Source organism: Meriones unguiculatus, chromosome 20 (genome assembly GCF_030254825.1).
Source record: "Meriones unguiculatus strain TT.TT164.6M chromosome 20, Bangor_MerUng_6.1, whole genome shotgun sequence".
Lineage (NCBI taxonomy): Eukaryota > Metazoa > Chordata > Mammalia > Rodentia > Muridae > Meriones > Meriones unguiculatus.
Window position 1 is genome coordinate 71,563,418 of NC_083367.1, and position 23,423 is coordinate 71,586,840.

Consider the following 23,423-nt stretch of genomic DNA (forward strand, 5'->3'; position numbering starts at 1 on the left):
TTCATGTTCAGTGAATTGGAAAATCAAGAGGTCAGCCAGCCCAAAGCTGCCCATGCTAGGACTCTGTTGGGTCCCTCAGACTTTCTCACTGAGTTCCGGGAACCAAGGGGAGACATGGAAGCTACATCTAACAGCTTTGAAAACCCAGGTAACGGTAAAACTCAAGCTTCTGTAGTTAACATCTGACTCTGGCAAATCATTTGGACAGGTAATGGAAGTTTTAGGTGGAACTAACATTTGGGCTTCATTTTGATTCTGGTTTGAAAACCTCAGTGCTCTTGGACACAAGTGAACAGAGCGATTATTGTGTCCTCAGAGCTGAGGGGGAAGCACGAAATGGTGAAATGGCCAGGCTGCTGCAGGCACGCTGCTTGAATCTTTGAGGTTTGGGTCAGGGCAAGAACACTGATTTAACAAGGTAAGGTTTTTTAACGTAACATTTCCCTTGTCTGTCCTGCAGACCTCAGTGTCTTTAGTTCAAGAAGAGCGACAAGAACGAGAAGGTGGGTGCAGAATATACTCCCTTCGCTTAAGCACTAAGGTGTTCATGGGAGAGAGTATACGTGATTTCTTTCTTAGGGATCTAGAGGCCAAGCCGAGGGCTTCCGGGTTCAGAGTCATGTAAAACTGATCAAATAGTAAGTCTATGTGCATCGGGGGAAAATGCTGCTGTCTAAGAACGCACCAACGCCCTTGGAAAGGGCCTCTTTGGTTTCAGCCACATCAGGTTTAGCTTCTGGCATATTAGTCTCTGAAGTTTACACATTCTTCATGATAAAAGGGGGATAGTGATCATGTTGATGACACAGTATCAATATGAGGGGTCAGGTCAGGAGCCAAGATTGCATAGGTGACTCACAGTCAGTGATCAATAAAAATATACTGGCTTTATTTATCATGCATTGATATCTATCTATCTATCTATCTATCTATCTATCTATCTATCTATCTATCTATCTAGGGTCTCACTATATTGCTCAGGTTGGCCTGAAGCTCATTGTGTAGCTAAGTCTGATCTCACCCTCAAGTGGCAGCTTTTCTCCTCCCTTATTCTACCACCTCTTCCAAGTGCTAGGATTACAGGCATTGATGCTTCAGCAAGCACAGCAGCTTTTGAAAAGTTATCTCACAGAAAAGCACTTAATAGTAACATCTAACTCCAGACACAAAGCATGATTCCATAAACGATTGCAGTGGTTACTCCAGCTTTCATATGATAGCAAGGATAAATAGTAGTCCACTTATCCCTGTGAGCAGTTTGCAGGCCACTACCTGACTTAAAAAATAATTTAGTGCCTATAACTCTAGCACTCAGAGAGGTAGAGGCAGGTGGAGCTCTGTGAGTTCAAGGCCAGCCTGGTCTACCAGGTAGATCCAGGACAGCCAAGGCTACACAGAGAAAGCCTGTCTTGAAAAAAAAATATGGTGGGTAAGAATATAGCTTATTGGTAGAACATTTCTCTACCAATGTCTGGACCCCTAATTTTGATCCAAGACCCTAAAAAAGAAACCATACACACCATGTCCCATGAACACCCTTGGGGAGAAACTATATTCCGTGCCCTCTCCTTTGTCTTGTCTCTCCTTTTGAACTGAAAACACTATGATGATGCTAGCTAGAGGAGATAGAAGGAAAACAGAAAGTCCACCATGTTCCCAACTTTTGTTTGAGGAACTAAAATGAAAACATATGCCACCTTGATTATGGGAAAATCACCACGAATGTCTGGGAAATAACGCTCAGACATCAGGTGCAAGACGGCACTCAGCAGGCCCAGGCAATTCCTCATTGCCATATGAACTGTTTTCACGTCTGATCTAATAGGATATGATTAATAATTGGGATTTGTTTTCTTCCAAGGAGCTGAACGACTGGAGGAAACCCAATAGAATTCTGAAGTCCATTCCTAAATCCATCAAGTGTTTCTTTTTTTTTTTCTTTTGTTTTGTATAAACAAAAATATTGTGCCAGTGTGCAGGGTCCTAGTGGTTGCTGAGTGAGCAGGGTGACTGTGGCTATGGCATGGCATTTGCTTACCCCAGGACATGGGGGTGCATCTCCTCACATATGGCTTTATGATTTTTTAAAAATTGCAAAAAAAAAAAAAAAATCACAGCTGCTCAGGGGCAGGACATCTGCCTGCATTTTGTCTTCTGGTTGGAATTGTTACTAGCGTGCAAGGATTCCTGAGGCTGCTTCCCAGTCCTCCTTGCTTCCTTTCTTGAGAGGCTCAAGCTGCTTCTGGTATAAGTTTAATGCAACCTGAATTGTTCATACAAATCTGGACAGGGAAACACTGGGCTTATACTAAAGGCAATGTGCAGGGGAGCAAGGTTTCCTTGATGAGGTTTTCCACACTCAGAGCCTTCCAGAAGGCGGGGAAAGATGAGCATGTCAAGGGAGATCCCACTAGCAAAGCAAGACTTTGGATTGGAGTTAACATAGTACACTCGGGCTGGAGAGATGGCTCAGCAGATGGCTGCTCTTCTAAAGAACCGGGGTTCAAATCCAAGCACCCACATGGCAGTTCATAGATGTCTCTAATTCCAGTCTTAGGAGATCTGACACCCTCACACAGACATACATGGAGGCAAAACATCAACATAAATAAAATAATAATAATAATAAAAACCTGAAAACATAGCACACTCAAGGCCAGCTAACACAATTATGGGCTTTCCAATCTCTGCCAAGAGCAGGTAGCAGCTTTGAACTCCACAAGCCATTGTGCAACACACACACACACACACACACACACACACACACACACAGCAACAACATGTGACATTGTCATCAGATTGTGGTGGGGCACGCCTGTAATCCCAGCACTCAGCGAGGCAGAGGCAGGTGGATTACTGTGAGTTCAAGGCCAGCCTGTTCTACAAATGAAGTTCAGGACAGCCAAGGCTACACAGAGAAACCACGTCTCAAAAAAACTAAAACAACCAAACAACCAAACAAAAACCAAAGTGTGACAATGTCATACCTACCAAGGCCCTCATCAGCTAGAAGTATAAAAATGACACCCCATCTGCTCTGCAAACGTCAGCAAGCTCCTGCCACCGGTTAGGGGTTGTAGGGTGGTGGAGAATGGATGCTCTTAACACAGGTTTGAATTTTTATGCAAACAAAGAGTCGCTTCATTCAGTGTCCTCCTCGCCAGAAATCCTCGGAATACTTTTGCTGTGGTACTTGGTACCCAGAAGAACACGGGCTTCGTTTACATCCCATGCCCCGGGAATAACCAACAGCTTTGGGTCTGTGAGGGTCCTCCATGTACATTCACGATCGAACGTGAAGGAAAATCATAAAGCAGACGGGCATCCCTCTGAGTGCAAATGTGTTGTTCAGGGCTAAATCCTACGACACCAGAGTGGGCGGAGAGAAGATTATAACAGCTTCTCCCCAGAGATTTGGACAGGAGGAAATCGTGTTAGAATCAGGATGCCACATCTGCTTCCCAAGGTCTCCATCACGGGGTCTGCCGACATAGTTTCCACCTCACAAGATCTCGGCCCAACTTTGAGGTCTGGCTCCCTTGGGCTCTCCTTCCTCCCACGGATAACCTTTTGAGGGCTGGGATTACATCATGTGCCACCACACCTGGTTTTTGTAGTTCCTGGGGGCGGCGTGGGGATACTGAACCCACAGCTTCCCCTGTACTAGGCAAGCTCTCCACTCTCTGAGCTCCTTCCCGGATCCCGGGTTCTCCCCACCCCCCTCAGTGTGTGTGTGCGTGCGTGCGTGCGTGCGTGCGTGTGTGTGTGTGTGTGTGTGTGTGTGCGCGTGTGCGCGCGCGCGCATGTGTCATTTAATACATTGCTTTCCTATTTCACTGCTTATCCCACTTCATCTCTGCCTGGAGACATATCTACTTGTCCATCAAGATGCAATCAGATGTCACTTTCCCATCCAGCCACACTACCTGTATCTCTTCCTCCCTCTGCAATCTGCTTTCCCCTCCTCTCTCCTTCCCTCCTCTCCCCTCCCTACCGTAGCAACCTGCAAAACCCACTCCCTAGACACTAAACACAGTGCTTTTGAATTTTTAGTTTGTCTCACTGTCTTTCAGGCTACAAACTACAGTGGCTTCCCCCACTCCTCCTGTTATTACCTAACATAATGCCTGGACACTAAAAATGTTCAAAATATACGAGTCGACTCTTCCCGAGTTCTTACTTTATTTGGAGTACTGCTCTATACATGCTCAGAGCAGAACCCATCTCTCAAGGCCATTAACATTGACTTCTGTGGAGGGCACATTTTTTGAAAGCCTGGCACAGAGCTAATAGGGATTTCACTCATATTGCTTCGTGGTCTATATCATTAATTCTCAGAGCACGCCTTTTTTCACTGCTGCCACTACTTTCCCACAACTTTAAGATGAGAAACTAGACATTTAGGAAGGTGGGGTTGGGGAGTGTAGCCCAGTTGTCAGATTGCCTAATATTCATGATGCTCTGAGTTCCAGACCCAGCAATGCGCAACCCTCAGCATGGTGAACAATACTTGTTAAAAATACTAATACTCAGAGGTAGAGTCAGGAAGATCAGAAGTTCAAGGTCACTTCCTCCGCTACATAGCAAGAATGAGCTTTGTCTACATGAGACATTGTTTCCAAATATAAACAAAACACTAAGTACAGTGAAGAAATTAACCACAAATGTTTCTGGCCCTTTGCTTAGCTTTGGACCACAGGCGCTGTTTCCAAATGATGTCTGACAGTAACTAGGTGCTGTCTATAGCAGCACTTCAGTAGACATCTATTTTTTTCAAATGCAATTTATTTATTCATTTTTATCCTTTAGAGTGAGCTGTACCTATCCAGTCCTCCCCCCCACCCCAGAGCAGAGGACCGAACCCAGGGCCTTGTGCTTTCTAGGCAAGCGCTCCACCACTGAGCTAAATCCCCAACCCCACCTATCCAGTTCTAAGTCTGGCTATGGAGTTAAAATTTACATGCTGCAAAAACTCTTTCACAGTACAGTGCAGTAAGTTTTACAATGTGCAGCCAGCAGCTCAATCAAGATATAGGGCATTCCATCATCCCATTGAATTGCCTCTGCTGTTTAGCGGTCAGCTTCTCCTCATGGCCACTATAAGGATTACCACAGTCTACAGATTCACCAGCCAGTGCAGTCTTGTATGTAAAGAGCAAGTGCAGTATAAGCAAGCGTGGGCGGGTGTTACATGGCCATAGGTTTCTCTTTCATTCGGGTGACTCTGTAGAAGTGTGATTGGAAGGTCATGTGGTCTCTTCTCAGCAACAGAATACTAAGATACCTTAGTCGCCATTGTTTTCTGTGCCACCAGGAACTCTGTTCCCTGAACCAGGAGTCAAAATTAACCTCTGCTCGGGTACTTCACTTCTTTGAGCTATTTTGTCACAGCAAGGAGAGAAGTAACTGATACAATGTATTTCTTTTCTTTTCTAACTACATTCCTGCAACATTTGTGTAAAAGACAGACTTGAAATCAGGTTTCTCTGGTTCTAGAGTCTGGGTACTTGCTTGTACTTCCTGCTGCTGTGTGATTCATCCACCGAATTCTTTACTGGGTTCTAACTTTTGCTCTTGGGTTGTGGAAGGTTGAGACAGGATTTCATGTGACCCAAACCAGCCTTGAACTCACTATGTAGACAAGGATGTTCTTGAAGTTCTGATCCTTCCTGCCTCTACCTCTCAAATACTGGAATTAAAGGTATGCACCACTATGCCTGGTTTTATATGGGGCTGGAGGTCAAACCCAGATCATGGAACATGGAACATGGAACATGGAACATGCTAGGCAGTCACCCCACTAACGGAGCTAGTGCCCCAGCCTCCTGTTCTGTGTTCTAAACTCTTGGATAGGCTTCTTTGCATCCCTGAAGGCACAGTGTCTTAGACACAGTTGCTCCTACTAAAAGTCACAGGCTTGTCTGTGTAAACAGAGGGTGGTGCTTGTATGCTGAGCGGAAGAGGAGGGCATCTGCCTGTGTTACAACTGACCTCCATTCCTTAAGCCTTCATATGACTTAATATGAGGATAAAGGAGTTAGCCTTTTTCTAAAAAGAAAAAAAAAAAGGTAGCAACAACAGCCCCACTCTATTAATGGTCTGGGTTAACTGCATTTCCTATAGCCACATCCCTCCCTCTATTGTGTCCAAGTCCTGGTTGTCCTAAGGGATGATCATTTGTTAGTCTTCTCTGACAGTGGGCAGGGTCAGCTTGGAGCGATCTGAGGCCAGAAGTCATTGTGGAGACCAGACTGACCTTAAACTCAATCTTCCTGCTATCACCTCCTCAAGTTTTGGGATTACAGATATCCGACACTATGTCTGACATTTTTTTTGTTTGTTTGTTTTTGCTTTTCTAGGCAAAATTTTTCTGTGTAGCTTTGGCTGTCCTGGACTCACTTTGTAGACCAGGCTGGCCTCAAACACACAGAGATCCTCCTGCCTCTGCCTCCTGAGTGCTAGGATTACAGGCATGTGTCACTGTGGCTGTCTATGCCTTGCATTTAAAACAATATTTGTTACTTTTTTTTTTTTGAGACAGGATTTCTCTGTGTAGTCTTGGCTATCCTGGAACTCACTCTGTTGACCAGGCTGGCCTCAGACTCATAGAAATCTGCCTGCCTCTTCCAGCTGGGATTAAAGGTGCCTGGCCTAAAAAATTTCTTTTGATTGAGGTAAATACCATTAAATTTTATACTTATATACATACATACATACATACATACATACATACATATGTGTGTGCATAGATAAAAGAAGCATTTATGATCCACCACGGAAAGAGAGGTAAAAAGAGGGAGGCAGTATTTAGAAGACAAGAGAAGATAGATCCAGAGAAGGCAAAAACTGAGAGAATAGACATGACAGTACTGTATTTATTCTGTGTGCTCCCACAGTAGATCTCTGAGTACCCCAGCTGCGTCTCTTCCATATTTTCCATCCTCATTCTGGGTTCAGGCCTTCCCGTCAATGCTTTCTACATCCAAACCATCAAAATATCGGAGTTATTTCAGGGTAAAATTAAATAAAATATGTTTGTTGTATAAATATCAATGGGAAATTCATTAAGCCATGAGCCAAGTGATCAAACTGACTCAATTCGCCCAACCAAGCGATTTGCTTTCCAGTAAAACAGAGCCAAGTTAAATTGACTAAGAGGCTGGGCAAAACTTTTAATAACCTAATTTGACAAGCAGCTGCCATTAGCAGCACCAGGGAGGTGGCAGGTCATTCTGGTAGGGTCACATTCTCAGGCAAACCATACATCATCCTTTGAGGCTGTGACCAACAAGGGCTGGAAGGCCAGCCATCCAAGGGGAGCCATGGTGCTTTGGGCAGCTGTAGAAGCTGGCTCATAAAGATCCTGTTCCAGAAGAAGCCCATTATTTATGGATTTGGCAGCTCATTATACTGTAAGCTCCTCTAGGGCAGAGCTCTCATCTTCTCCTCAGTTGCCTGTGAAGGTGGGGCTGTGAATGTGGAAAGTGGCAGGGTTATGGGGCACAGAAAGATGACTAAGAAGAGTTGTTTCTACACATGTTTAAAATGTCAAGACAGGGCCGTCTGACCTATATCTGCCTGAACACACTGTACGGAGTGAGTCTCTAGGGAGACTAAACCCTGTGGCTGGGATGAGGAACTCTCAAGTCCTTGGGTACTGCTGTTTTCGGAATCATGGGAGCTGATTACTCTGGGACCATGAAGTGAACTCAGCTCCATTTCTTATTCTTTTTGTACAATAAAGCCAAAATGACGAGGAAGCAGCCTGGCAGTTAGGCCTCTTCCCAGTGGCAATGTTCATTACTTGGGGCCCTCAAAGACCCTACACTGTGCACACTCTGGGCTTTTCTCCAGGTTCTTGCCCATCAAAAGTCGCTTCTCAGACTTTGGCCCCATCACAGTCCCCTGGGGAGCTCCAGAGTGTCTGGTCCAGGTAAAGTTGTCAGGCCTGAGGAGGACTAGTGCTAGCAAGCTCATAGGTGAGTGCTGCTGGTTTAGAAACGACACCCACTGTAGCAGCTGCTGTTCAGATCCCTTCACTTCCGTTCTATAGACTTCACACATCAGTGAATTTCAGAAAGTAGTGATCACTGGATGGCCCCACTGCATAAGGAAACAGTGTAAGTGAAACCAATGACTTTTAGAAAGGTCGGATTCTTGGCAACCTCAACTACTCGACACAGCCTCAGAATTAAGATGAAAAGGTCTGCAGGTTAGGATAAGGTTACTAAAAGTATAATATCTATTAGTGGCAGCATCAGTGTTTCCACTTTGGTCTCTATAAAAATGATCAAACACACAGGAAACAGCTTAGAGGCATCAGTTACAACACAATGACAAAAGAAATTTGAATTCCCAGAACAGATTCGCCATTGTGGAGAATTGCCCAGTTTGAGCTGGTAGTAATTCTGGGGTTATCACTACATTACTAGCAAATTGCAAAAAAATGATTTTTAAAATATCGAGGGCGTTTTATATTTAGTTAGTCGTTATCTGTTTATTTACTCATAGGACAGAATCCTGTATATCCAAGGTTGGCCTCCAAATTACTAGGGAGTTGAAGATGACCTTAAACTTCTGATCCTCCTGTTTCCACCCCCCAAGTGCTGGGATTAAAGGCATGTGCCATCACACTTGGCTTTTTGCGGATCAGCCCAGGGCTTGTGTATGTTAGACAAGCACTCTATCAACTGAGCCACATCCCCAGCCCAATTAAAACTATTCTTTTCTTAATTGAAAATAAGCCAATTAAAATTTCATTACATTTGTGTGTGTGTCTCTGTGTGGGTGCATGCATGCCTTTGTCTGTGCTGCAGCCACAGGTAAAGGTCAGAGGGCAACTTTATGGAGTTAGTTCTCTCTTTTCAGTGATCAAGCTCAGCTCAAGCTTCAGTCTTGCACTGGCTCGAGTTTCTGATCTGAGCCATCTTATTGGCCCCACTAAGGCTATTATTACACTCCCCCCCCACTACATCTAAATTTCACATAAAAGAAGTAGCAACCAGCCCCTAGGGGCCTCCTCCTGAACATGACAACATAAAAAGACCCAAGGCTTTGGGCATACAGCTGGAGCAAACTAAGATTTTTGCTGTGTTCTTCATTGTCTTCCATAGCAAGGAGTGAGAAGGCTAAGAAAGCTGACCCTGACTAAGTCTAGATGGGACCTGCCTGTGATTTTAGGGAGTCGAGACTATAAAACTATAAAGAAACTGCTCCTTGACTAAGTTAAAGGAAGGGACACTTCCCCTAACTCAGCCAGGTCAAAGAGTTCCTGAAAGCAACCTACCTGAGAAAGCTTTTTTGGTTTGTTTTCTGTGACTTCCTTTGAAACCCTCAGATAGTCAAGGCAGCAGAAAGAAGAGCAGCAGAGGGGTGGCAGGCTGCCGACATGCTTCAGAGATCCAGGGGAGGCCTCCTGGGGTGTGGCTGGGAACCTTGGATATTAGAGGCCGTGACTCGGGTGGGTCCAGAGGTCAGCTGTTTGATCAACACCGCCGCCAGACCCATCTCCATTTTATTATCTCTCTCTCCTTCTGAAGGATGGTCCTAGATGGTCTTTCTGCTTTCTTTTGGTTGGGCCAATGGCAGAACAAGCCTGTTCCCTCGGCTTGGAGATGGCAGAGGCTTCCTGGAGTTGCTAGTGTCTGGCACTTGGCTGTCTGCAAGGTTTTAGTGTGGGTCGTCTCCATAGGCTCATGTGTTTGAACGCCTGGTGCCCAGCAGGTGGAGCTGCTTCCAGGAGGCTGTGGACTTTTTAGCACAGAGGACCTAGCTGGTGGCCAGGTCACTAAAAGGGCTCCCTCTGCAGAATGAACAGCCACTCCAGCCTCCTGCAGCCATAACTTACACCTCCCCCCCCATGTACTGAACTGTGAGCTGAATAAATTCTCTCTCCCCTGAGTTGTTTCTTTAAGGAATTTGGTCACCTCAATGAGAGAAGTAACTAATACCCAGCTTTTATTATTTAATACCGTTCACACTCTCTCTTAAAAGCATAACTTTCTCTCTCTCCCTCCCTGGGCACCTGCTGATGTCTTTACTCTGTTGGTGGCTTTTTCTTCTTCTTTTCAATCTCAATACATTTATCCTAGAGTTTCCTTGTGAGTTGGATTTGAAATTCTTTCATCTATGTGAATAAGAACCTTCAAAACAGACTCCATGCTTCCTGCAAGACAGTCCCCCATGCTCTCTGACATCATTACTATTAATAAAATTTTAATGTCCTCTTTTCTTCCCTAACATAAAAATTCAGAGACTTGTCTTTAGTAACAGAAATGTTTTTTGTTTTTTTTTTGTTGTTGTTGGTTTGTTTGTTTTGTTTCTGTGTCTTTTGATGTGTGTATGTCATTGTTTATGTTCTTGACAGGCTCTCGTTCTGCTACTTGGCCTGGACCTCCTGAACTGCTGCCACCTTGGCCTCCTGAATGCCTGGAATTGCAGATTACAAAATTCCCAGAACCACTCTGGGCATCTGGAAATTCTAGCTTCAGTCTAGCTTCTTGCTCTGTATGAAAGAGTAGGACTTTTTTCTGGGAAGCACGGGTTGAGCTTAGTTTAGTTTTTTGTAACCACGGCTCTATTTGGGGCCTCTGTCAGAGGATAGACCACTTTGAGGATTCTACAGAGGAGCAAGCACCTGCTCTGCCTGGAAAGGTCTGACTCAATGACCTTGAATTTACTGTTGTAGACAATAGAAGCCTGAAAATGAACATTAGCATAAAACCATCTCTCGAAACTGATCTGACTAATGAAAATATGACCCGTTAATCAATTCATTTCTTGGAACTGTATTTAGGTTTTCAGCCTTCCGTAGTCACTTCACTAAATCACTTCTGACAGCATGTTATGGTGATGTAGACACAGCAAAGAGTTAATTCATTTCTACTCCATTGCGATTTATTACCTTTCAGATAGGAGCTGCCCTGTGGGGCACTGCTGAGGACAGCCAGGAACTTTGAGTTTTGTTTCTTTTGTAATATCTCCAGAACACATTTGTTTTCAAATAAATGCATGGAAAAGTGGAAAGAAGGATAGATTATTTTATTTGCCAAATTTGTTTGGATTAGAGTTGAGATTTAGTAACAGGAGCAATCAACCCAAATTTTCTTGTACCCTCCTAATTTAATTTTACGTATCACCCTAAAGGTAAGTCTTTTCTTTTCTGGGGGTGGTCTTACATAGCCCAAGCCGGCCTCAAACGCATGTGTAGTCCCTGATAACCTTGAGCTTCTGCACAGTGCTGCAATCACAGGCCTGTGACACCCTGCCCAATGTTTATGCCCTGCAGGGGACAGAATACAGGGCTTCCTGTATGCTAGGAAAGCACTCTACCTGAATTACATCTTCAGACCCACCCAAAGATTTCCCAGGTTTATATGATTTTCAGCCATAAAACTTCAGAGACCTCTGCAAAGGAATTAAATGACCTGGATATATAATTTTATCAACACCAGTAAAATACTAAAAATAAATGCCAGGCTCTAAAATGAAATGGAAATCCTGATAATGTGGGCTCTCTCCTCACACAGTATCACAGACTTTCCTGTTTCTGGCTCTGGTTAAAGAGTAACGCATCCTTGAGAAACTGTCCTCTAGAGTCTGTCTCTAGAAGGCAGAGACATTTTCTTCTCTTGTTTCTCACATACCGTCAACAGCATGAGGCATCGCGCAAAAGCTCAACAGGAATTTACTTCTAAAAGCTTAAAGTAGTTCAAAAGCATGCTATACTTTCTGTATGCTTTTATTCATGGAGCACTTAATGATACTTCAACTCAAGAGAAAAACCTCACCTAATTGCTTCCCTGATAGCAAACTCACAGATTTGTTTAAAGTGGAAAATTACCACATGAGATCTTATATAAACCCTGTGGATGTTAGCAGCTCAATGCTAGAGCTTTTGCTAGCATCTGCAACCTGGGTTTAGTCCTTAGAACCTTCCTCAGAAAGAAAGAAGAAATTATGGTATGTTTGAAGTTACAATTTATTATATTGACTATTTGCCTTAAAACTTGCAATTTTTAGTCACATAATACTCTTTATCAAAGGTAGTGATATTTTATTAACATGAATGCTACATTGGGACAGACAGAAAAAAATATATTTTTAGCACAATTCTATTATAAATATTAATACTATATATAAACTGACATATATAATATAACTAAATAATATTCTCCTTTTTCATACATGCACATAATTATATATGTGTTTACATATACATATGTATGCACCCAACACACATATGTACATACACATATCCTTAAAAACATCTCATATTTTCTTGGAAAAATATATATTTCTTTTGTACATTTGACAACTGCAGCTCTAAAGAAAGCGCTATCATTCTCATTTCAAAGTGTTGTCATAATCAAAGGAAGTTTCTTCATACATAAGCCTGGGACTTGCCTCAAACACAATGTCCTCACTTTAGGCTATCTTATCATCACAAATAAACAAACAAAGGTGAAAACAAGACTTTCCTACCCAGGCCCTGCTGTGAGGCTCCACAGGGCCACTCCGTGTGCTTCCAAAGATCGGAAGTTCCCTGAGGCAGTGCACACTGTGCCGCAGACCAACCAATTGTCTGAGCCACGCATTACAGCCCTTCACTAGGTACTGTTCCAGAAGGCTCTTCCTACTTCTGGAGCCACCGCCTGTCCTTGTGAAATACTAGAAATGTTGTGAATACAAAGATTCTCTTGCCCAAAGACCTTTCTTGTCTCAGGTAAACTGTGAGGGCTAAAGTTACATGTTAAGTTGTAGCTATTGTGCTTAAGATATACAGAAAACAACAATGCCTCCAGGCTGTAAACCCCACTGCCCGAGTACAGACAACTTCCTGGAGCGCTGAAGGCTAATCATGTAGGATGACAAGCCATGGGTTCTCACTTCTGTAAACAAGGTTGGTTGCCCCAGCTGCACTGTGCCTGATGACACGTGAGCTGGAGATGCAGACAGGAAGCATGTCAGGCTGCATGCTTGCCTCCATTGGACAAACATGGGAAGGATGTTGCCTTCTGGGTTTTGCGTTTGCAAGTACCTGAATATGGTTATTCATAGCCATTCTCTGGGAATCCCTGGAAGAGCCTGGCCAATGTCCATTGTTTTAATCATTTTTAAAATAATGCTTGCTTCAAATTTGGCTAAAAAAATTAGTGGTCTTATTCCTGCCCAGTGGGATCAACATAACCCCACGCAGCTGTTCAGAGCACTCACAGCTGCAGACCTTTGACCTTTGCCTTCACAGTCATGGACATTTGTATATTGTACATGCTGTGGGGGCCTCAGACCCTTTAAGCAGCACAGAAGTGTTGGAGCAGAGTGGCAGAGTACTTTGGAATACCACACAAACTTTTCCTCTTATGCGCTTAAACTTCCTTCCTTTCCCCTGTCCTTAATGCCTTCCTCATATTGCATCAAATAGACTCTGGACATGCTTCAGGGAGGAGGCAACACTCTGGACAGAAGCACTCAGGAAAGGCTGCTGTTCAAGGTTTGCTGCCTTCAGAGACTGACAGGCAGTTATTCACAGCTACTTGCTGGGGCTGCTATCCAATCCTACAGAGCCTACATTTCCTCTTCTCTAAAGTGGAGCTCTGAGGTAGCATGCAGTCTGTCCAGTTACATGAGATGTAAACATTCAGATGAGGTTGTGCATATTCAGGGTAGTGTGGTTACAGCAGGTGCACTGGTATAAAACCAGGAGCGTCACAATTGCCAATCAAACGTTACTAGTTTAAAATAAGATATATATTTAGGTATGTAGCACTATCATCATGGAAACTGGCATTCTAGCAAGTGTTTCCTCTTTTAAAATTAAAAATAATTTACAGCAGTCTTTAAAATCTATACTTTTTAAAAAATTCTATGTGTATGTATGTATGTCTTTGTACCATGTGTATGTCTGGTGTCTATGCAGACCAGAAGAGGGCATCAGATTTCCTGGAACTGGAATTATAGATAGTTGTGAGCCATGTAGGTACTAGAACTGGACCCAGGTCCTATGAAGAGCAATAAGCACTCTTAACCACTGAACCATCTCTCCAGCCACTCCAGCAAGTCTCAAAGGCAACCAGCAAAAGGCTTAATACAGGAGAGCTATCTATCTATCTATCTATCTATCTATCTATCTATCTATCTATCATCTATCTCTCTATTATAATGATGTTTACACACACATATGAATATTACAGAATTTCACAGTTCCTGTCTTGGCAAAGTTCTGAGCAAATAGCCTCCCAATACTTGCAGAGGGAATAAAAACAAAAACAAAACAAAACAAAAAAAAACCTGAGTGATGCTTTGTCTTTACTGAGCTGGAGCAGAGAGAATTGGGAAGTTGGAAATGGGTGGTTTCACTAAGGGAGGAGGCATGGTCAGTGAAGTAGCTGTTGCTACCCACCAGGCAAGCGCTGGCTGCTGTCAGTCACCATGTAGCTTCCACTCGGGCAGTGCTCTGGTAGAGAGAGGCATGCTGGCAACCATTTAGCATTTCCTGGACTGGACTTCTTTATGTGGGGACAGGGCTTTTCTCTAACATCTTGTTGGCACTAGTGTGTTCTGAACATGCCGTAGGCCACCAAGATGGCGGCACTATGCACAATGGCACAGGTACCCAGTTACCAGGACATGGTGGGAGTGTTGAAATCAAAAGAATTTCTTTGATTGTCGTTGCATGTTTCTTTTTTTTTTCTTTCGTCTTTCTAAGGGAGAAACTAAGAGCAGAAGTCAGAAGGTAGATTCCAGTCATGTAAAGAACAATGATTGCACCTATTCTGTGCAGGAAAGGACCTTGATTGTTTTTTGTTGTTCGGTTGTTTTATTTTTGCTTTTTGTTTTTGTTTTTAGAGACAAGGTTCTCTGTGTATCTTGGCTGCCCCAGACTTACTTTGTAGACCAGGCTGGGCTCTAACTCACAGAGAACCGTCTGTCTCTGCCTCCCAAGTGCTCTGCCTCAAAGGCATGTGCCACAGTGCCCGGCAGGACCTTGACTATTAATTTGTTTATTTTGGCGTCTTCTCTGTAAGAAAGAGCAAAATTTGGGGAACGGGAGAGAGCGAGAGAGTGAGAGCAAGCATGGGAAGGCAAGAAGACTGATTAGCAGAAAGGACTTAGAGGTGTCTGTGCCTGCTTGTGCTGCCTGCGTTAGAAGTGGGACCAGACGTGATGCCTTTTACTAAATGACTGCTAAGATTTTCAACACACACTCTTTGGAAAAGGCAAATGTCAGTGCATAGCACAGAGAGCCGGGGTTGGAAAACCCTACCACGCTGTTGAAGCACTTTAGAGAGAAAATTGCTGCTTTGCCCAGGTGCTTCCTACCAGCCCAATGAAGCAAGGTGTAAACAATTCAAACTTTCCAGGCAATTATTTTATGCCACCTTCTTTCCCTATGACAAATTAGAGCTTGGGACTGACTCACACAGGCTGAGGTCCACAGCTCAGAGTTGCCACTTACAAAGTATTATTTGAAATGTGGGCCATTAGCAACGGTGCATTAACAATGACGGTGCATTAACAATGAATACTGTCCTTTTGTTGGCAGAGTAATAATGAAAACAGTGGCAGCCACTGTGTCAAGGACCGTAAGGGTCTAGGCAGGTGCTGGGCAGGTCTGTAACTAGTTGTTTATTCATCTCTACATCCTGGTGAGGAAGAAGCCACTGCCACCATTCCAGTGTGGACCTCACTGTTGTGAGGAGGGCACTTCCCATCGCCCTCTTTGTTGGAGTGATATTTTTTGTGCACTGTGTATCCAAATGCTGATTTCTGTACCCTGAGTGTTGAGGACAGTATGGACTTTGGCATTGTCATTTTTGTGAAGCATCTCTTGTCTCAATGTTTGGTAAACATTATTGTCTATCACCTTCGGATTGGTTTACATAAAAATCTGATGACCAGTAAACTGAGTTAGGATTAGGAAGCAGGACTTCCAGGTAAAGAAAGGGGGGTCCCAGGTGGGGACCAGAGAGAGAGAGGCAGAGATAACAACAACAGTTGGATGAACAAGCAGGTGCCAGGACAAGACTATGAAGTAAAGATAACGAGCCATGTGGCTGGGATGTAGCCAGGCCAGTATTTCCAGGTTAAAGTAACTCAGAATCTGCCTAGCTTAGTGCCATAAGCTAATAATACAACAAGGCTCTGCATCATTACTCAGGAGCTGGGGCGGGCATAGAAAGTTCTCTCTGTGAAGGTGAGGTAGTTTGATCTGTGTTTGAGTCACCAAGATAAGGTGTTGTGGTTCATAAGTTGACTCGGAAGTATGTTTCCAGCCATTTTTGAATTGTCATTGGTCTTTGCTTTAAACTATTTTTGACTTCTACCCCTGGTCAGAGTCCACTGACCCCGTGACAGTTTCCTGGAAGCCTGGCTTCATTTAAATTCTTGCATGCTTTCTCTTGTGGCCAACAACACATCAGCAAACACACTAGTGATCATGGAACTGAATTTGTCTATAAAGTTGAGGTGCACCACTCCAGAAACTTATCAATGGCCATCACTACCCATATTCCTGTGGTGGATCCAGTGTGGGTATGGCAGATACTGGCCTGTCATGCTTTTTCAGAAGCTAGAGTTCCACTTTGCTTTTCTGAACCATAACAAGGCTGTCCTGCAGCAGTTCTCAGCCTGTAGGTTGAGACCATCAGAAAATGTCTGGTGGTCTTAGGCACCGAGAAACTGCCCAGGAGCAAAACTACAATTATGAAGTAGTGATGAAAATAAACTTTTGGTTGGGGCTCTTAAGACCATTACGACGTGTTTTCTGGTGGTTATAAACCACAGGTTGAAGACTGCTTGCTGTAACACATGGGCTTTTCCATGGAGCAATGTGGCCACTATATTAGTCCAGGGGCCATTTCTTCGGATTTCTTCAGCTGCCGGGTGAATGGGAATGTCCACAAAATGTATAAATGTAACCAATATCTCCCAAGTCCAGTAAGTAGGTAGAACCTTTACTTTTTGTCTTACAAGGACAGCTGTGATGCTGGCCTATGACAACCTATAGGCTAATGGGCACAGAGCTGGGTATCATGCTTAGTGACATGGAGAGGATCCTAATTCATTAGCTCCTGTGGACAAACTAGAGGATGCTAGTATGCAGAGTTTAGAAAATGTAGGTCTGTCACCAGGAGTGTGCAACCTTGACCTCTCCTCCCTTTCCCAGGATGAGGCTGTGTTAGGGATAAGCAGTATACTCATCAACCTGTACCCTTCTGGGAAGCCCTGGGCATGGCTCACTCCATATATACTCTGAGAAGAAGAAAAGCAAACTGTCAAGCCCATCTCAGACCCATCACTCAGCAGGCGGAATGGACTGAGGGCATTTTGTGGGCTGCGGGTTTTTGGGCAAAGAGCCCAGCCTAAGAAGTGCCATTCCTGCCAAGCTCTGCTTCAGGAGAGCAGCATGCGGAGCCAGTCCCAGCGCTCATGGCCTCCATAGGGTCTGGATCATCTGACACTGGCAGGTCACTCTGTGTCCATTGTCCTGGACTGTGTGTAGCCTTGGCTGTCCTGAACTCACTTTGTAGACCAGACTGCTCTTGAACTCAGTGATCATCCTGCCTCTTCCTCCCTGAGTGCTGGGATTAAAGGGTTGGACCACCGTCCCTGACTGTAAGTAGACATTTTAAGGCTTGGTATGTGTATGAGCAACGTAACTGTCATACCATTGTCCACATTTCTGTGTCCCAATGCCCATCCACCAAGAGCAGAGCTGCCAGGGATCAGCTGTGCCTTTGACCACGTCCTAAGTGACCGAGTTCCAGAGGGACTTAATGTCTGAGAGGTATGACCTTCACAGCGTTCCAGGGGCAGGGCCCTCCCAAAGGTGAACTTTACAGGTGAAGAGCCGCACAGGCCAGTGCAAATGCCTTCAAGGCCAAGTTCTGTTAATATCTGCATTAATATTCATATTCCCGCAGTTCTGCGGAAGGCTCCACTAGCCCGTATCCTGAAAGGAAGTGGCATGGAATCCTGCAGTGGGAAGCCCCAAGGTGACTATGTGTCTCTGCCTGTGGTGGATGGCGGATGAGCCCAGAACGTGAGGGAGACGATGGTTTAAAAATCTTTTTAAAAGCTGAATTGGCTAGCAATTCAAATCGGATGGATTAGTTACATAGTTCCTCGAGGCAAGAACTAAGACTCCAGATTCAACCATCTCTTCCGGCTGTGTGAGTCTGTAAAAAGACCGTTCCGGAAGGCAGTTCTGCTCAATCTCAAGTAACACCGGAAGGCATTCTGTTAAGTACATTCCCAAAGTTAGCTCTTTCCTGTCCCAATACTGTGTGGGTTTGTTGTTGTTTGTTTGTTTTAATGTCCCCTGCCTGATTTCTGTGGCCAGAGTAAAAAAAAAAAAAACACTAGCTGTTCTTTTTCAGAAAGAATTTAATGTAACCAAACTCCCTCAGACACTGCTATCAGTTTTCTTGGCACTAAACTTTCCTTCTTCAAGTCTGACTTTTTCATTTTCAGGTTTGTTCGTTTGTTTTACCTTAGCTCCTAAAGTCTTCTGGGAAAATAGCAACAACATAAATCACAATTACAAAGAGCACCTGGTGCTCCAAGCTGTGGTTTTAATTTTAATTACCTATCTATCTATCTATCTATCTATCTATCTATCTATCTATCTATCTATCTATCTATCTATCTATCTCTCTATCTCTCTATCTATCTATCTATCTATCTATCTATCTATCTATCTATCTATCTATCTATCTATCTATCTTTCTTTCTTTATAAACAGGACAACACTCAGTGGATACATTCTATCTTGTCCTTTCTTTCATTTCTCATCATTTTTTTTTGCTTTTTATTTAGCATCCTTGTGGAACGCTTAGCCTGCTTCACTAGACTTGGTGAACGGTTCTCACAATGTGGATACACCGAGCCTGGCAAGACTCTAGACAGCACTTGCCCTGCCTTGGTGAGTTTGAGCCTTCACAGTCCTTATGGAGACAGCACTGACTGCCTTCTCTCAAAGACCACCTGCAGGCAGAGGCTACACTTGACTACACATGACAGTCTTGACTGCTTGTCAAGCAGTATTCCCAGCACTTCACTTAGTCCCAAACTAATCCCATCAGGCAGCCACTGAGCTCCCACGGCACAGATCTGAACACTGAGGCCAGAGAGGCGGAAAGAGGGCCTGTCTGCTGTTTGCTCTCTTCCCCCTCCACTGTCCTGCTTTCTCTTTGCATTAATTTTTTCGCCCCTTTAAAAGCTATTTTCAACTGATTTTGCTTGAAGCAAGTATGGGCAAATTATTAAGCCCCAATTTTCAGCCATGTCCTAATTAGTCAGTGATGATACATCGCTGTGGAAAAGGGGATAGTGGCTCTGTTTATCAGTCTTTGGTCCCTCATTTCCCTGAGTATATACAAGTACACTGACATTATGTGCTTTGAAAAGAAATCTTATTAGTAGATGACCAATTTATATCCAAGAAATGAAAAGCCAGAGTATGTCTCTGTGTGTGTATGTGTGTGTGGTGTTTATAAATATCAAATAAAAACCAAGAAGTTAAATTAATTTGACACAGACTTGATGATGTACATAACGATTATGTTTCATGGTAGTTAGGCACAAATAGAAAGGATTCTACAGAACTGAGTGTCCCTGGGTGTGAATTTGCTTAGATTTTCTTCGATAATGTTGTTACCCTGCATTATCCATGTATTCATACTGGGTTTAAGCCAAAAGGAGGCTACTGGCCCTCACAATGAGACTATCAGTGGTGTGTCTGATGACTGTTACTCCCCTCTCTCCCACCCCAATGCAGGGTCTCCTAGAGCCCAGACTGGCCCCCAGTTCCCTATATAGCCAAGAATGACTTGAACTCCTCATCTTCCTGTGTCTACCTGCCCAGTGCTGGGATTACTGGTGTGCACCACCACACATAGATTGTTTGAAATGTCTTTAGCCAAAGCAACTCTTAATTCTAGCTACAGGAAAAGGCACTTAGGTGCAAATTGTAGGAGAGACAATGTCAAGGTAAGTTAAGTGCAGCCAGAGTAGAAATAAGATGTCAGACCCTTTCTGGTTTTGATAAGGAAGGGGAAGGAAGCCGGGCTTAGCTGGGATAACTTCTGATGCTCCAGAGCACAGTAGATGGTTAGGGTTCACGACAGATTATCTTAGAGAAGGTAGCAGAGAGGATCTTGAATGTTTCCAGTGCAAGAAAAGAAAACATAGTTGAGGTTATGAATATTCTAATTACCCTGATCTGGTTATTGCACATTGCAGACATGTATTGAAACGTCACAGTTGAATTCACTGAAGCCTACAACTGTGACATGTCTAATAAAATCACAGATACAGGAAGACGGAAAGAAAATACTATACAAAAGTAACAGGAAGAAGAAATTCTGAATTATTAATTATTTGCTTCTGGAAAGAGAAGCAAACCCTTCTGGCCTCCCAAATTTGTTGTCATCAGCCCAGTTGACTGAGCCCAGAGAGTAGCCCCTAGACTGATCTTAGCAGAAATTCTGTTGCACTGGCTACTATTACTGTTGACCTCTCTTCTATCAATGATTCTTAGTTTATTGAATGGAAACTCAAGCTTACAAACTCTGTGGTTGTGTCACTATTCAAACTTGTGAAAATTATAGGTAAAGGACGACAGGAGAAACTTGGCTGTCAGCTATACAAGGCACCACCTGACATTTCTTAATGAAAGCAGACTTTAATTTCTTTCCTGATGTAACGTTTGATCTTGCTAAGCAGAATTCAGAGTATCTTGAACTTCAAGCCAGGAGAGAGAAAGGGAAACAGTTCAAGCAGCAGTATTAGACATGGCTGGTAAGCTATGGCAGTAAGTGTGTCTCCTGCTCTGAAGAAGTTGCTCCCCCAGAGTGATAGCATCTCTTTCATTAGTGGCTGAAAATGGTTTTGAGAGGCTTGTCCTCAGCTACCTTCTCTGAGGCTTGGCTACATAGGTCAGACTCTTTAAGATGTTCTAAAGACTTTGCACTGAGTTTGAAATATAAGGACCTGAAGTGGAAATTTCTGGTTTTTCTTTGAAGATTGAATTTTGTCATGTGATGTTTTGCTGTAAGCGGGTTATGTGGTGTTTTGCCCAGGTTGGCTTGTGAGAGGGCATGTGATATTTTGTGAGCTCTTGAGTGCGAGGGGCGTGACTGTGGCAGGCTGAGAGCATCCGTGGGTGGACTCTGAGGCGAGGACGTACATAGAGGCCCATGTGAAGTGAGACCTCACTTTTTGGATGGAGATCACTGTGCTGATCTTTGTGCCTCAACACTTGGCTTCACAGAGAGAAACGATTCAGAGAACTTCTCCAGGCAATCCAACTGAGTCTTCTGTCTTTCACTGCTTGACATTGCTGCTTCGTGCTGGCCTTTGGATTGGACTGCTGGTATCCTGATGTCTGAGTCTGGTAATCCCCTAATGACCCATGACCCTAATCAGCAGGAAGTGGATAAAAGAGGACTACAGCCCTTTCCTCTACTATCTCCTACCTAAGGCTGCAGGGGTTTGGAAAGGGGGTAAATATGCTTAACAATCCTTAATAAAGTAGGTTTGGTGAAAAAAATCTAAGCCTACATGGACCAAAAAGTATCAATACAACTACAAGAGTTTAAATTAATTAATTACCTAATTAATTGCAGTCCTAGGAATCAAGCCCAGGGCCTCTCACATGCTGACAGGTGTTTTACATTGATCTGTAGGCTGGCTCCTTGGAGGGTTTTGATGATATTCACTCCTCAGTATTAGAAAGAGTTGGACATGTGCATCAAACAATGCTCTAAACACAGCAATAAAGAGAAGCATCCTCCTGACTTGTTCCCTCTTTTCTCCTGATGTCCATCCTCTTTGCCTTTCTGGATAGGGATTGAGCATTTTAGCAAGAGTCCTCCCTCTTGATTAGTTTCTTTAGGTGTACAGATTTTAGTAGGTTTATCCTATATTATATGTCTATGTGAGTGAGTATATACCACGTGTGTCTTTCTGTTTTTGGGACAACTCACTCAGGATGATCTTTTCCAGATCCCACCATTTACCTGCAAATTTCATGATTTCCTTGTTTTTTTTTTATTGCTGAGTAATATTCCATTGTGTAGATGTACCACAATTTCTGTATCCATTCCTCCACTGAAGGGCATCTGGGCTGTTTCCAGCTTCTGGCTATTACAAATAAGGCTGCTTCAAACATGGTTGAGCTAATGTCCTTATTGTGTACTTGAGCCTCTTTTGGGTATATGCCTAAGAGTGGTATAGCTGGATCTTGAGAAAGCGCTATTCCTAGTTGTCTGAGAAAGCGCCAGATTGCTTTCCAGAGTGGTTGTACAAGTTTACATTCCCACCAGCAGTGGAGGAGGGTTCCCCTTTCTCCACAACCTCTCCAGCATGTGTTGACACTTGAGTTTTTTATTTTAGCCATTCTGATGGGTGTGAGGTGAAATCTTAGGGTCGTTTTGATTTGCATTTCCCTTATGACTAAGGACATTGAACATTTCTTTAAGTGTTTCTCTGCCATTCGATATTCCTCTATTGAGAATTCTCTGTTTAGCTCTGTACTCCATTTTTTAATTGGCTTACTTGATTTGTTGCTGTTTAACTTCTTGAGTTCTTTATATATACTTGATATTAGTCCTCTGTCAGATATAGGGTTGGTGAAGATCCTTTCCCAATCTGTAGGCAGTTGTTTTGTTCTGACCTGAGACAGAGGACCTCTGAAAAGCTCTGCCCTGCAGACTATCAATGCAGATGCTGAGATTTATGGCCAACCTTTGGGCAGAGTGCAGGGAATCTTAGGAAAGAAGTGGGAAACAGTAAGATCTGGAGAGGACAGGAACTCCACAAGGAGAGCAACAGAACCAAAAAATCTGAGCACAGGGTTCTTTCCTGAGACTGATACTCCAACCAAGGACCATGCATGGAGAGAACCTAAGACCCCTGCACAGATGTAGCCCATGGCAGTTCAGTATCCAAGTGGGTTCCATTGCAATAGGAACAGGGACTGTCTCTGACATGAACTAATTGGCCTGCTCTTTAATTATCTTCTGCTAAGCGGGGAGCAGCATTACCAGGCCACAGAAGAAGACAACGCAGACACTCCTGATGAGACCCAATTGACTAGGACCAGAAGGAAGGAAAAGAAGACCTCCCCTCTCAGTGGACTTGGGGACGGGCATGCATGCAGAGGGGGGAGGAAGGGAGGGATTGGGACGGGAGGAGGGAGGGAACCACAGGGGGGATACAAAGTGAATAAAATGTAATTAATAAAGAATTTAAAAAAAAAGCAGCACTGGAAAACTGTCCTCATCACCCTGTATCCTATAGAAAAGTGATGATGTTATGGTCATTTTTGGACCATGCAGCTGTGCAATTATGAACTGAATGACGGGAAATGTTAGGAATGGTTTGACACAGCCCAGCCAAAATAAAACAGGATAATGCAG

At 43.7% G+C, this 23,423-nt stretch overlaps 1 long non-coding RNA gene across 1 annotated transcript; it reads left to right on the top strand.

Moving 5' to 3' along the window:
- Positions 1 to 23: 23 nt before the first annotated feature.
- LOC132649490 (uncharacterized) lies at positions 24 to 23,423 on the top strand. Its single transcript, XR_009587943.1, has 4 exons — positions 24 to 148; positions 18,820 to 18,925; positions 21,275 to 21,397; positions 23,033 to 23,423. It is a non-coding gene; the product is annotated as an uncharacterized LOC132649490 (long non-coding RNA).